General features: G+C 32.7%; 1 pseudogene; it reads right to left on the reverse strand.

The window, feature by feature from the left end:
- Positions 1-17,166, reverse strand: part of LOC143404302 (glycogen debranching enzyme-like) — a 54,214-nt pseudogene that overhangs the window by 23,101 nt on the left and 13,947 nt on the right.

Raw genomic sequence — 17,166 nt, forward strand, 5'->3', positions numbered from 1 at the left:
TGGAGATAGGCTCTTTCTATATTGTGCAGGCATTCTCCAGTTTCAGCTTCCGATGCTGGGAATACCACATCTGATTTACCAGACTTTTAAAAGACCCAAAGGAGAGTAGAAAACGGTGCTAGATTTTTTTTTTTTTTTTGAGATTCTGAGGATAATACCCAGGGACTCCTGTATGCTATGCCACCACTTTCACACTGAGTTACATCCTCTGCCCCAAGAACAAGTGCTAGACAATTGATTTCAAGATTGCTAGACAACTGATTTCAAGATATCTTTAAAAAGACAAAAACCTTTATTTTAATAAATTAAAAGCAAGAAATCAAATATTTAACATATAAAGTAATATAATATGATACTAAGTACATGCTTTAAAGATTCTACCCTGCCTTTAAGGATAATAAATAAATCTAAATATGAAATGATTACCTGAATGATAACCAACTAAATACGTATATTACTCTATTATTCTGGAGTCAAACATATTACCAAATTTCCTATTAATTTAAAATAAATTAATACTGTTATACTTTGTATACAATAAATATATATAATGTTTGTCAACTGAAAATAAATATATTTTGGCTGGGTGTGGTGGCACAAGCCTGTAATCCCAACAATCTGGAACGCTGAAGCATGAAGTTCGAGTATTTGAGACCAGTCTCAACAATTTAGCAAAGCTCTAAGCAACTTAATGAGATCCTGGATAAAAATAAAAAATAAAAAAGGGCTATGATGAAGCTCAGTTATAAAGCACCCCTAGTTTCAACCTTCAGTACCTGCCCCCTCAAAAAGGAAAAGTAAAAATAAATGAATTTTTAAAAAGTGTTATACTTTCATAAAAATTTTTTGCACATGAAAACGAGATTTTGTATGCTAAACAATGAACATTTGTGGTATTTACAACTTTTATGTATAAGATAAAAATAGGATATGTAATAGGAAAAATTGTAAAATTTTACTTTTAGACTGATTTGAGTTTATTTTTTTTTCCCTGTGATTTAGGGAATTGAAGAAAGGTCCTTGTACATGTTAGGCAAGTGCTCTACCACTGATTTACATTCCCAGTCCAGTTGTATTTTTTATAAAACATTTGAAGAAATATGATTGTTATCTGTTATTTGTACTAAAAAAATAATAGTCAAAAAATGGTGAAGCAGCCAGGTACAGTGGCACAAGCCTATCATCCCAGAAATTCGGGAGATAGAAGCAGAAGGATCACAAGTTCAAAGACAGCCTCCGCAACTTAGTGAGGCCCTAAGCAATTTAGTGAGACCCAGTCTCAAAGTAAAAATTAAAAAAGGGTGGAGATGTGGCTCAGTGGTTAAGCACCCTAGGTTCAATCCCCAGTGCCAAGGGGACCCCCCCCAAAAAAAAAGAGAGAGAAAGAAGAAGAGGAAGAATAAAAAAAGAAATATTTGAACAAAAGGCAACATTAGACATTTTTTTTTTGCTATCTCCAAAATGATAGTACAGAGTTTCCCTAAACACACTGTGGTTTTTTTTTAAATATGTTTTTTAGTTGTCAATGGACTTTGTTTATTTATATGCAGAACTGAGAATTGAACCCAGTTCCTCACTCTTACTAGGCACAATCCCACCACACACTGTGTATTTTTAAATAATGGTTGATATGCATGATTGATGGCTACTAACTTTGATGATGACGACAATGACAGCAGCTAATATATATGTAGCAGTCTGTGTCAGGCAGCATTCCTATAGTTTAACCCATTCAACATTTTGTATGAAACATAGACAGAGAGATTCAAAGGTAACTTTAAATTTGTATATCCTAAAATATATACAGTCTGTCTTTCTTAAAAAGGAAAGGCTATAAAATCTGTATCACTGATATGTGGAAATATTTTATTAACTTTTTTAATTTGTTCTTTTTAGATATACATGAGAGTAGTGTATATTTGGACATATTATATATACATGGAAAATACTTCTCATTTTCGTAGTTGTACATGATGTGGAGTTACACTGGTCATGTGTTCATCATGTACACAGGAAAGTTACTGCCCAATTCATTCTATGGGCTTACTATTCCCATCCCTGCTTCTGTTCACTCTCCTTTGACAAATCCAAGGAACAAACTTCTATTCTTCCCTTCCCACACACCCATATTAACCTTTTCATCTCTGAGAGTATATAACTTATAGATCATATATCTTTGGAATAATTTCTGCTTTGTCAATTATTATAAAAGTTTATAATTATAACATGTTTTGTAATACCATCACCAAAGAAATGAATTCCCAGCCATTTTAAAATGAACCTCCAAAAAACCTACATGCAAATCTGAGTTTATTCTATTTTTGCCAGTAAGCACTAGGCAAAACATTCCATGCAAGAAGAAAATACCCAAATTTCTATTTACTTACTATACTATACTTGGTATGTAATGTATCAGGTACCATTAACATATATTGGTATGCAATTTTTAAATAAATGCATGTATTAGGGGTATTTAACAGCAACAGCATACAATCAAAAGACTGAAATTACTATTTGATGTAATAGGCTTCTATGAAATAGTCTAAAACCTAAAATTGTTCATATCAGCATGTTTCTTCCCCACAATGGCTCAGTTCAGTTTCATGAGGATTTGCATGGATTCATTGGGAAATGACAGGTACTAGAAGATCAAACAGTCAAGTGAAAATATGAAACAATTATAGAACTAAACCAGAGTTTTAATTTCATTCTTTAATAAAATTGTTTTATTTTTTTATTTTTGTGGTCATAGGGATTGATCCTAGGGCCTCACACATACTTGGCAAGTATTCTACCCCTGAGCTATATCTCCACTCCCAAAAAAGAGTTTTATGATTTTTTATGATCATTCTAAATGAAAAGGTAATTTTTATTGTAGTTGTTGGGTACCATGAAGCCTTTTCATTTGATCTGAGCAGATACAAAATTAAAGACATTTAAATTTAAATTTGGGGGCCATGAATATATAATACTTTCTTCAATTTTACATACTTCAGGTTAGTTTTGAGAATTCTCAACTTCAGTGACCTCAAGTACTAAATATTTTCCAGAAATATGATGGAAATTTATTTAAAAGTAAAGCCTGTTCTTTATCCTATTTTGCTTACTCATATTTGTTATTTGATTGAATTTTTTAATCTACTTTCAGGAACAGATGCCAATAAGCATGGCTGGAAGTATTTTATGTCCAATTGACAGCATCTGGATGCATAATAATAGTAATTTCTTAAAACTTTTATTACTTGTGCCTGGGGCTCTGGCTCAGGGTTAGTGCACTTGCCTGGCATGTGTGAGGTACTGGGTTAGATTCTCAACACCACGTATAAATAAATGAAATAAAGGTCTATCAACAACTAAAAAAATATTTAAAAAAATTTTATTAGATGTTTATGGACCTTAGTTTTATTTATTTATTTATATGCAGTGCTGATAATTGAATCCAGAGCCTCACAGATGCTAGGCAAGCATTCCACCACTGAACCACAATCCCATTCCCCATATAATAATTATTTAAAATCAGTTTTGTGTTTTGTAACTTATAGGACACCTTTAAATGATCTTTAGATAAGTTTATTTTAAAAACAGGGAAGAGATATAGGAAAATGGGTTGTAAAATAATGATTTAAAACATATATTTTAAATATTATTTAAAATAATACCATGAGTTGGAAGAAAAGGATTAACTAGACACAATAAAAACATACATAAATGCCACATAAATGCCTCATATACTGTTATAACTAAATAATAACATGGCTAGTATTTTAGGAGTGTCTATGAAATTTTACTAAGCAATAACATACAGTCTTCGATAACTTCATTAATTTTTTTTAAAAAGTCTTTTTCTTGTAAGTTTTCCTTTTGAATACTATTGATTTATACATTTTAACCTTCTACAAAATTCCTTACCTGCAGCTAAAGAAGCACAACACTGCTGCTTTTCCTTTGTGATCTCATTCAACCTATATGGTACATCCAGAAGGGAAGGTGAAAGAAGTGGCAGAGAAGGGAATTTTCTTACTCCACACATTTCAACTGAACCCAATGAAAGATGTTTCACAAAAGTTGAATTATTCTGAACAAAGCTGTAATGAAAGTGATAGGGTTTAAAATATGATCTGTAAAAATACAATACTTTTTAGCAGTTTTATTCTGTTTTTCCCCTTCAAATGATTCCTCCACACAAATGTATAAAGATAGTAATATAGTAGGAAAAAATGTTCAATTTAATTAGATTTCAGAACTACTTTTATGGCATCTATTATTTTAGCCGGCTTTAGTCCAGGCCTTGTTGTAACACAAATGGCAGAATTGAAGTGCTTTTTTTTCTGAAAAATCTGAAAACATGCCCAAATCAACTTGCTGGCTCTCATAATTCACTTCCATTTGTAGTTGCATTTTAGAAAATTTCATTGTAAAAGGGAGATTTCATTCATAATAATACCAGAATATTTTTTCTTTTAACAGATGAAAATTAGAGAAAGAACTCTATGTACATATTCTAAACATTATATCAATTAAATTTAACAAATCAATGGATAAATAAATAGAAACAAATAACATAAAACAAGTTAATTTTCCCCAAACATATTTTATATAGAACAAATTTTACATGGATTTGTTTTTGTATGATTCAGACTAAAGGATGTTAATAAATTTAATCTCCACTTAAAAACTTTTCCAGCTCTGAGTCTCCAAAATTCATGCTTTGGTATTTTAAGAGCATGTGTAAAGTGACTCTGTGTATAGTTTCTATGCAAACACACCTATTTACGTAAGCTTTGTTGGCTATACCTTGACATCTGCTTCCATGCTTCATCCAGAAGATTGGTGTATGCACCAATTAATATAGCATCAAAGTAACATGGGATAAGGTATCGTGGGATCTGCTTCAAGTAGAAGAACATAGCCTGCAACCATTTACCAACCTGTTATAAAAACAATTTTAAAAGTTAATTTGGTGTGTTCACAGGCTACACATTTTTTAAGAGATAAATCATAACATGAAACTCTGCTTTCCAATAATTCATGAATCAAATTTCCATGTATTAAAACTAGAAACACAAAGAAGGGAGAAAAATAGTTAAATATTATATATATATAATATATATATATATATATATATATATATATATATATATATATATATATATATATAAAAGTTCTTACTGTGCCTTTGCTTATTTTGGACTAGAACACAGCTTACTTATTTAATACTTACTTCAGCAATATTTCCTGATTGTGAAATAAGCTGGCCACTGACATAATCTATCATCCAATCTCCAGATCTCAATTTTCACACAAAGGATGCCCCAGGTCATTCTTTGGTCTTATTTCTGCCAATATGGATATTAGCCCTGAAAATTCAAATATACCATGATGCATTACTGATAGAGTCAAAATGTCCCATAGATGAGTTACGGCTAGTCCCTGTTGATTTGACGTGAACAGAGAAGCAGACAAAATGGTCCTCAGCAAAATAGTCCACAATGGTACTCAGCATAGTAGGAGGAAAGTGTGGCTGTATGAACTGGAACCAGGATGCAAAGGCGTGTTGAGGGAGACTACTGCCACAATTCATACAAAGCTTTCCAAAAATTATAACTTGTGGCAGTGGCCTACTTTTTTTAATGTTATAATATTCAAAGTCAACTGGCATTTTTATTTTTGCCTTAAGGCATAAAGGAGAAAAAATTGATAATCCTGTATCTTTCCATGTTAAAAAGTGGTAGATTGATTATTATTCAGGCAAGATTTACGAAAATCACAGAACTGGTCTCAGAGAAAGCAAGAATACCTATGGTGATAAGAAGTATAAAGCTTGCTTTAGAGGGACTCTGAGGAGGCACTTCAAAGTAAGAAATTATCAAAATGAGATATTAGGATAATTCTCAATTAGGCAAAATTATTAATAATTAGGCAAAATTATTAATTACTAGGCAAAATTCTCAAATAGATGCATTAGAATGTCTGTGTACATAGCAGAGTCTGTTATTCAATGAAAGAACAATTGCATTTCTTTTATCATTCAACAAGATAATCATAGCTTAGCTACTGTGAATTATGCTGCTATAATGTGCCTGCATGACTGTAGTATGTGATCTTAAATTGCTAAGCAGTGGGAGAGCTGGGTCAAATGGTGGTTTCATTCCTAGTTTTCTAAGGAATCTCCCTCCATACTGTATTCCAGAGTGATTGCACCAATTTGTAGTCCCACCAACAATGTATAAGTGTACCTTTTTCCCCATATCCTTCCCAACATTTATTATTGTTACTTGGATTCTTGATAATTGCCATTCTCACTGGAGTGAAATGAAATCTCAGTGCGCATCAAAAGATGAATGGATAAAAAAAATGTGGTATATATACACAATGGAGTATTACTCAGTTTTTATGACATTTGCCGGTAAATGATGGACCTGGAGACTATCATGCTAAGGGAAATAAGCCAATCCTCAGAAACAAAAGTTTTCACTGATATGTGGAAGCTAACCCACAATAAGGCGGGGTGGTGAAAAAACAGAAGTTCAGATTAGACAAAGGGGAATGGAGGGAAGAGAGGGAGGGGGAATAGAAAAGAAAAGGTAGTGAAATTAATCTTACATAATTTTCCTATGTACATGTATGAATACCCCCACTGTGAATCCCACCAAGGTGTACATCCATAAGAATGATGTCTTAATTAGAATAAAATACATTCCCTGACCAAAAGGATGGAATTAAGTGTGGAGGAAGGAACAACAGCTAGAGTGAAAATGGAGTATGGTAACTGCTTAAAACAACTAACAGGTATATTTACATACTACTAATAGAACAAAATAATTTGTTTTGCCAATAAATACAACAGGTCTCAAAAAATTTACTAGAACTTATGTGCTTGCTTTAGTAGGAGGTATAAAAGCTGAAGACAAGATCCACAAAAAAGATTAAAAGCTACATTCTTCTTTCTCAAGTTATAATCTTAGTAGAATTTTAGAGTAAACACTTCCTAAGTGCTTAGTATGAACTCACTATTGTCTAAGTGTATTAAATGCATTAACTCCCTTCATTCTATCAACAATCCCTTGTGGTATATACTATTATTAGCGACAATTTGCAATGAAAAAACTGAACGAAAGAGAGTTTAACTACTCCAAGGTTATGCAGCTACTCAGTGGAACCTAGGTCTAGTTTTAGAGCCTGTTTCTTAAATACAATAAAAAACATTCAAAAAAATTATAATTACCAAAATAAGGTAATATATTCCAGAAAGTATAGTAAATAAAGGAAATGGGTTTCTATCTGTAGAACAAAGAAATTCCTGCAGAAAGCAGTAATTTGTAAAGGTTCAGCTGGGCATGATGGTACACACCTGTAATCCCAGCAACTTGGAAGGCTGCATTTGGAGGATTGCAAGTTCAAGGTCACCCTGGGCAACTTATGCAACTCTGTCTCAAGATTAAACAATAAAAAAAGGCAGGGGATGCAGCTCAGTGGAAGAGCACCCCTGGGTTTAATTCCTGGTACTGCAATGAAAATAAAACATTAAAAAATAAAAATAAAAAAATAAAGAACGAAAGGCTTTATGGAAGGTGTAAAAATGAAACTGGTCCTTAAAGAAGGGTTAAGTGACAAAGAAATAAAGGTCAAAAAAAGAGGCATGAAAAATGGCAAACTATATGAACCAGAAATATGGACTTGATAAACCAAATTTCTTATACAAAAATCTGGGGAAAAAAAATATTACCAACCAGATAGATTAATAATAAACTCATAGTTAAATATTTTGTTTCTGTAATCTATCTTATAAATACTCTAACTACATAATATACTAATATAAGTTTGTTCCCCACCCCTCTCCTTAGAGACTGGGAATCAAACCCAGGGCCTTCAGCATGCTAGGCAAGAACTCCACCACTGAGCCATGTCCCTAGCCCTGTAAGTTCCTTTTATAGGAGGAAACAAATATGCAACAAGAACAAAAATCCAATTAGTCCATTTATATGAAGAAGAAAGAAGAATGTGTTATATTTATAACTCAGTTTCTTTTGGAGCCTAAACAAACATATTCTGCTTTTTGAACATCATAAACCAAGTCGAAAAATATTAATTAAGGTTAAAGTATATTTAAGAATTCTAAATGATTTGAATGAATGACACAGAGCCAGTAATTCTAGGTAGCATTTACTGAGTGAATACTTTGTCTTACACCCTGGTTATAGTGTTTTACTTGAATGATTTTATTTACTCCTCATGAAGCCTTCTGAATTAGTCAATATTATTCACATCTTACTGAGGCAGCAACTGGGGTACAGAGAGATTATGTTACTTGCCAAAGGTCAATGAGTATGGAACAGAGTCACAGCTTGAACCCAGGCAGTTGTACTCTCAGCCCATACTTCTATTTCTTTAAGGAAGACATTGTATGTCTATAAAAGAAAAATAAAAAGTTTGTCTATTCTTATACTTGCTTACCTTGAAGACCTGCATATTTAAGGGAAGACCAGTTTCGTATGTCATAGCAACCTCCACCATCTTTCTGTTCTTCTGATTCACATCGGTAAAGTATCTGATTTAGCTCAGTCAAAGTTAATTTAGAGGCAATACTAAGAATTGAAAAACAAAAATAAAAGGTTATATATACTGACTTTTACTTGCTTTTAATAAAAGCAAAAGAATAAAACCTGCATTATAAAGTATCTTGGTAATGTACATTTTAGGAACTCAGTATTAAAATAAACATCATATATATGTTATAAATAGTAACCAAGAAGCACAAAATGCTAGAAATTAAATTACAACTAATATTACTCCAAAACCAAGTACATGATTAAAGTACCAAATTTTATTGATTAAAGCATGATGGAGGACTTAAAATCAGCATACTACAGTGACGCAACCATATCAATGTTTATAGCAGCTCAATTCACAATAGCTAAACTATGAAACAAACCTAGATGCCCTTCAACAGAGGAAAGATGAAGAAAATGTGATACATACACACAATGGAATATTACTCAGCCTTAAAGAAAACTTATGAGATAGGCAGGTCAATGGATGGAACTAGAGAATATCATGATAAGTGAAATAAGCCAATCCCAAAAACCAAAAGCTGAATGTTTTTTCTGATAAGTGAATGCTGATCCATAGTGGGATGGGGGATAGGGAAAAATGAGGGGAAACTGGTTTGTGTACAGGGAAGTCAAAGGAGTCAGGGGAAAGGTGTGGTTGTGGGGAAGGGAAGAACAGTAAAAAGAGACAGACATTATTATCCTACATATATATGTGTGATTACACTACTGGAGTGACTCTGAACCATGTACAGCCAGAGGAATGAAATGCTGTGCTCCATTTGTGTAGTATACGTCAAAATGTATATTCTTTTGTAAAATTAATAAATTAAAAAAAGTCATGATGGAGCCAGCTGTGGTGGCGCACACCTGCAATCCCAGTGGCTGAGGAAGCCAATACAAGAGGATCTCAAATTCAAGGCCAGACTCAGAAATTTAGCAAGGCCCTTAGCAACTTAGTGAGACCCTGTCTCAAAATAAAAACATAAACAGGCCTGGGGATGTGATTCAGTGGTAAAGCATCCCTGGATTCAATCTCTAGTACTGGGGGTGGGGTGGGGAGAATACAAAGATCTTTGTTTTTTTACATACTTTATATTATAAGTCTATTTTTTAGTCCTTTCAGTTAGACTTAGTTTTTTCCCTGATTAGTGTGACATAAAAAAAATTTTATGCTGTTTATCTTAAAAACTTGGAATACCTATCAAAGGATCAATAAAGGGATAATCAAAAGTCAATGTTAACCACCTAAGAAACAACAGTCTCTGCCTTTGTATTTCTCTCCTGGCACCATCTTTCATATCAGGTTGTACTGCCCCTCAGTTCCATCATTTAAGAAACCAGCATCTTCTCAGAAAAAAAAAAGATGCTTCTTGATAATGGTCAGAGAAAAGTCTAAGTGTCGTGGCCTTAATTTCCCTTCATTTAATTAGCACTGAAACTGTAAAACTGACTGCAGATGAATATAACTGAGTTGTATTTTCCTGTATTTCTGGTTGCTCAGGTGTCTTCATTTTACATAATTGCAATTTTATGTGAACATATGTCCTCTTGAACATACATTCTTCTTTGTCTTTTTGTTCTGTCTTGGCTTAGAGTTGTGCTTTGTCTCTATCTCAGCCTCTCTCCTCACAGCTATATTTCATGAATCAAGACTGACCATTTGCAGACTTAATACCAACTTCACTTTAGGGCATTATTTTCCAACATGTAGCCAGTGGACTCCTTCCACAAAAATAACCTTGAAAGCTGTTTAGAAGGCATATTTCTTGCCCTTGCCCTAAAATAATCAGAGTAAGTTCAAGGGGGAATGTGCTTTTATAAGCATTCTACAGAAACATACATCTATTGCAAATTGTTTTTTTAGTAGCTACTTTGCTAACAATGGTTTGAATTTCTTAATTCTTTAATTCTTAATTTCTTAATCCTTTCTTAATTTCTTCAATAATAAATGTGCTCATAAAAACAACAAAAAAATTAACACCAAAGAAAAATGGGCTAATATATAAAATGACATTTCACCAGATAAATACAAATGGACAAAAAACTTAATATGTTGAGATGTCATTTAAAAATATTTTATACTTATATTTACCAATTTAATTAGTAATAACTAACATTTATGATCATTTACTGTGTGTTAAACACGATGTGTTTTATATGAATAATCTCACAACTCTCCATTAACAGGCACACAGTCTTATTTCTTGTAGCTAATAAGAATCCAAAAAAAATAATTCTTACCTAGTCTGGGTCTATACTCAGCTTTAACGTACTGCATTACAATAATATATATTCAGTGTTGGTAAGGATGGACACTCTAACACTGACCTGAATATTCTCATTACTACAATGTTCCTGGAGAAGACGTGGCAGTATAGACTGAAAGACACAATCTTATAATACAATCTAACCCCAAAACTTAATTTCTGGAAATTTATCCTAGTAAGAATGAGAGCAAACACATCAAGCCTTCTATGTGCTAGTCATTCTATTATAAGTGTTTGGTATTTACCCTATTTAATCCTTACAAAACCTAAGAGGTAGATACTATTTATTATAAGCCCTTTTTTCCCAGATGAGGATTGAGCTGAAGAAAGTTATTAATAACTTGTCTAAAATCATTGATGGTGATGAAACTATAATTGAACATACATCTAAGCTTCAAAACCCATATTATTCAGTATTAGTGGAACACATAGAAAGTGAATAATTAAAGATTTATTCCAAGAAGAATGTACAAAGACATAAATAATAGGGAATAATTAGAAGCATTCTAGATGTCCAAAATGGAAAATGATTAAATAAATCCTGGTATAGCCATGTAATAGAATAATATGTTGAAATTTTAAAAAATGATGTAGTGAGGAGTGTGATGTATAGAACCTAATCTCAGTTCAATAAAATTGTGTGCGTGTCTCTGTTTATGTAGACATGTATTTATCTATATCTGAAGAAAGACTGCACAAGAATGAGAAAGCACCCCTGTGAATACCCACATGAATGATAATATAATAGGATAACAACAGCTGATGCTGACACTGCTGGTTCCTGCACCACACTTTAAGTAGTATAGACAGAGAGGACCCTTAACGTGTTTAAATCAAGACAGCAACAACTCACCAGTTATTAAAATGTTAAATCTCTATAAAATAAGACATACTTACGAAGCAAAGGGGATTTTTAATATAGGATCTGCGTTGTCAACAATAAGGCTCCCAGATATAAAGTGAGGACTGAACTGTGTCAGATGATTTTGAAGAATTCCAACAGCAACTTGTGCATGTGGATCAAGACTAACTCTGTCTCTACCCCCTCTACTGTAATTCATTTCTCCCCCCTTATATTTTTTCTCCTTTCCCCTCACTTCCTCTTGTTTGTAATTTTGTATACCCCTGAGGGTCTCCTTCCGTTTACATGCAATTTCCCTTCTCTCTCCCTTTCCCTCCCACCTCTCATCCCTGTTTAATGTTAATCTTCTTCTCATGCTCTTTGTCCCTACTCTGTTCTTAGTTACTCTCCTTATATCAAAGAAGACATTTGGCATTTGTTTTTGAGGGATTGGCTAGCTTCACTTAGCATAATGTGCTCTAATGCCATCCATTTCCCTCCAAATTCTATGATTTTGTCATTTCTTAATGCAGAGTAATACTCCATGGTGTATAAATGCCACATTTTTTTATCCATTCATCTATTGAAGGGCATCTAGGTTGGTTCCACAGTCTTGCTATTGTGAATTGTGCTGCTATGAACATGGATGTAGCAGTGTCCCTATAGTGTGCTCTTTTTAGGTCTTTAGGGAATAGACCGTGTAGGGGAAGAGCTGGATCAAATGGTGGTTCCATTCCCAGCTTTCCAAGAAATCTCCATACTGCTTTCCAAATTGGCCGCACCAATTTGCAGTCCCACCAGCAATGTACAAGAGTACCCTTTTCCCCACATCCTCGCCAGCACTTGTTGTTGTTTGACTTCATAATGGCTGCCAATCTTACTGGAGTGAGATGGTATCTTAGGGTGGTTTTGATGGTATCTTAGGATGGTATCTTAGGGGAGGGGATGGGGGAGGGGGGATATTAGAGGATAGGAAAGGCAGCAGAATACAACAGACACCAGAATGGCAATATGTAAATCAATGGTTGTGCAACTGATGTGATTCTGCAATCTGTATATGGGGTAAAAATGGGAGTTCATATCCCACTTGAATCAAATTGTGAAATATAATATATCAAGAACTATGTAATGTTTTGAACAACCTAAAATAAAAATTAATTAAAAAAAAAGACTAACTCTGTATGATGTTAATAAAAAATGGTTGATTTTTAGGAGTGATTTATTCAAAGTTTACAGTTAAACTTGTTTTAAATATAGGTAAAGTCAATAATTTGAACTCTAATTAACATACCTGAATATTATAACACTTCCTGGAGACAAGTTTTCAAATTCTATTTCTTGAATATATTCATTGGGCCCTTTTGTGGCAACTCCAGCTTGTTTAACAATTTTACTTTCATTAAGCTTGAAAAAAATATAAAAATCCATTCAACAAATAATTCTCATGACCTTAAAATATTCAACATAATAGAAAGAGGTGAATCCCAAATACCTGAATATGTTCTCTAATTTCTACTGTTATATTTGGTAACCCATTGATTGAATTCTCATCCTTCTTATAAGGTTTTGTATTTCTCTCAATAGTTCTAGCTTCAAGAACTACTTCTTCAATTTTGCCTACAAATATATTAAAAAGTTAACAAAAAATTGTTCCTAATGTACATTCAAAATTTAAATAAGAATATTACCAACCATAGCAAATTTTATTAAAAACTGAATGACAAAATATGAAATACACTTAAAATCACAATTTGTAGACTTAACAGATGGAAATGTTTTAAGAATCATCACTGATCAAAACAAAACCTGAGATAATACTGTACAATGATGGAGTTCTGTAAAAGTAACTGTGAAGGGATGGGGCTGGGAGCATGGGCCAGTAGTAGAGCATGTGCTAAGCATGCAGGAGGTCTGGGTTCAATCCCCAGCATCAAAAATAGAAAATAGGGCTGAGGTTGTGGCTCACAGGTAGAGTGCTCACCTAGCACATGTGAGGCACTGGGTTCAATCCTCAGCACCACATAAAAACAAATAAATAAAATAAAATCATTGTATCCATTGACAACTAAAAAAAAAATAGAAAATAAACACAAAAATCTATGAATATTAGTAAAGATTCAATAAGATTACTGAATATAAATTTAACAGTTAAGGAAAGTAAGGAATATTTAACACTAAAACTATTCAGGTTGATAATATTTAAAGATTGGAATTATACATATTTAGCAACCAGCAATGAACACCTATAGAATGTGATTATTTTTATGAGACTCTCCAAAGTCGTACTGTTGCTGCTTAAACAGAATCATGCTATGCTATCATATACTATCTATAATAACAAGAAAATAAAATATAATTATCTAGAAAAAAGTCTAGAAATAATAACATATCTCAGGGATATGGTTTATAATTAAGTATCAAAAGAGAGACAGAATATGATTGTTATATGTTTAGAAAGAAAAATCACTGAGTATGTATAGGTTTTTCAAAGAGGTGGAACTTTAGTCCTTGAAGGATATAAATCATATACAGATAGAAATAAGACTTCTTGGGAAACAGTGAAAACATCTATTTGGCTGAAACAGTAGAGTAATGCAGGGCTAGAATAGTAGATGAGGATGGATTGCAAGGAATCATAAGTATCATGTTAGACTATTTTCCATTTTTGTTTATATATGTGTATGTGTGCAAATGCAATGCATACTTATACACACATATGTAAATGTGTGTCACACATATAAAAAGAAATATTTATCTATGTCAGAGTATAAGACAAATACATGTTCATTGTATACATATTAAGGGAAAACAGAATGTATTAAGATGTAAACAAACCATTTAAAAATTCAGAAAAAGGTTAATAATTGAGTGTATTTCTGTCCAGATTTTGTTCCATGCAATAAAAATGTAAGTTATCCAAAATTTGTAATTCCTCTTATTAACTACATTCACACTTGCATTTGTTATATAGAACATATAATGATGATGTATATGGCATTATAGTATAATTTAATATAATGATACAATTACAATAACAATTTTTAGATTACATTACCAGGGATACACATTTGAGGTACTTCCTTGCTGTAAAATAATTTTGGGATTCCTGAAAGCAGTTCTAGATACAGCCACAACAGACTGATGAATACTGGGTGAATGTCTGGTTACGGCCACTACATCTTCATCAACCTGATCCACATACACCTGAGAAGTGAAAAAAAGCACTTAATTACCACTCAAATTGGGAATGAGTGCTCAAACTGATAAGTCTTTCCCTGTAAACTTTCAGAAAGATATTTAGAAAACTTGGTCTCTTGCCTGAATAAAGCCCTTGGCTCCAAGCTCTTGATGAAGTTTATTGATAGCACACCTGGTTGCAATAATTTCACTTTGGAAATTGACATCACCGGTATTTGATGGGGATGCTCCAGGATTCCACTTAGTATAAAACCGTTCTTCAGAAACCACTGATATCTGGAGAAGGGTAAAACTTGGCCATGTATACATTTTAATTACAATGAGAGTTTTTTGATAAAAATGCTAATCATATGAATTTTAAAAAACAACACAGAAACAAACCTGATGAGGTACTAGTTCATCATAGCCTCGTGTACTTCCACTAGCACAACATGCCATAGAAACAATTGTGGTACTTGGGAGAGCATCATAGGCTGATCTATGCTAGGAAACAACTAAACAGCAAAATATACTTTCTTTCAAAGGAAAAGCACTGTATCATAATAAAATAAATAAGTAAAATTCTGTATCATAATGAAATAAAAAATAATTACACAAATACTTTCTATAAGATACATTAATTTGTTCTACAACAAAAGAACATCTTTAAAACCATAAGCTATAATTGCTTTTAAATCTAAGATACTATTTTGAAGTATGTGGATATTCATGCCACAAAATAGCAGATAAGTAAACATCAAAATATCTAGCAAAATAAGCAGATACAAGAAATGGAATGATGCTTACCACAATAGGACACTCATTACCATGGGTAATATTCATAAACAGAGCATGTGCAATAGCCGGCATTAAGGGTCTCAAGCAGGGCTGAACAAAAGATCCGACAAGTTCTCCTCCGTATTGGTAAACTAACCCGCGCTCTTCGTGACTATTATATGCACTCATTGCCTCTGCAGAGCATTACAGAACATTTTAACAATCTCTATTACTTATGTCCAAGAAAAGGTTAAATTTCACAATTGATTTTTAAAATAAAGAACAAATCAGTATAATCAAAAACAAAACTTCTTTAAGCAATTTCCTAAGTAATTAATGATAATTACTAAATGTCTACTAGTTTAAGTGACCAAAGTAGTTTTTTATAACTTAGGGGGAGAGATGGCTCAGATAGAAAAAAGTAAACCTCAGGTGTTTATTGAGATGTTAGCTATACAAAAATCTATAGGAAAAAATCTAAAGATTATATCATATACCCAGGTAGAAAATGAAGAACAGATTTGTATATTTTTAACAACAAAAAATGGTTTTGATTGGGAGCCATTAGATCATCCTGACAACCTTGTGATTTGAAATGAGATCTTTTACCCCAAAGTAGAAATATTTACTGATAAAAATAGATTGAGTTAGATTGGAAACTCTCACATAGACTATCCAAAAGAATATTAATTGTATTGAAAATTATTAAGAATTACATTAAAAAACTACTAAATGCCTTTTAGTACACTTAAACAAAAGCTGAAGTTTTAAATGGGAAAGACACTTCAACAAGCCTACCTCTTATTAAGGAACTAATGCCCAGTCTAGTAACAAAGATATTGTCCAGTTCTTTGTTTCCCGTGAACAGTTCAGCTACTACATATAAATTGGGTTGTAATTTCCTAGCGGCATCCAACATGTTCTGAAAAAAGCACAGTCACACATGTAAAAGAGAGAAAAGTGAAACAGGTAGGAAGGGAGGAGACAAGACTAGGCATGGGTTTAACACAAAAAGATACATATGGTAAGACAAAATGAAAATTCAGAAAGAATTTCAAATGAAGTTTGATGTTCAAATGTGACAAAACAACAAACAGAACCAACAAACATAGGGAATATGAGAATATGTAGAGTAAAGCAGTTAAAAAGAAGTTTAGATTTTGCAGAGATAGGGACACAAGGGAGAAAAGAAGAAGAAAAATGTTAGTGCTTTTAAAAAATGTAACCTGTATCACTGCAATTCTGCCAGTATTTCTCCCTGCTTCTTGTATATATATATTAGTATATATATATACTAATATATATATATATTAGTTTGTAGTTGGACAAAATACCTTTATTTTATTTACTTTTATGTGGTGCTGAGGATCAAACCCAGGGCCTTGCACGTGCTAGGTGAGTGCTCTAAAGCTGAGTCACAACCCCAGCCCTTGTTTGTTTTTAATATCTAGTCAGACTGTTAATTTCCAGGTGGTTTCCTAAGTAATTAATGATAAATTCCTTCCTGGTGAATTATTTAGCTATTGTAAAATTTAGGTCTGAGTGACCAAAT

The sequence above is a fragment of the Callospermophilus lateralis genome, chromosome 7 (assembly GCF_048772815.1).
Source record: "Callospermophilus lateralis isolate mCalLat2 chromosome 7, mCalLat2.hap1, whole genome shotgun sequence".
Classification (NCBI taxonomy): domain Eukaryota; kingdom Metazoa; phylum Chordata; class Mammalia; order Rodentia; family Sciuridae; genus Callospermophilus; species Callospermophilus lateralis.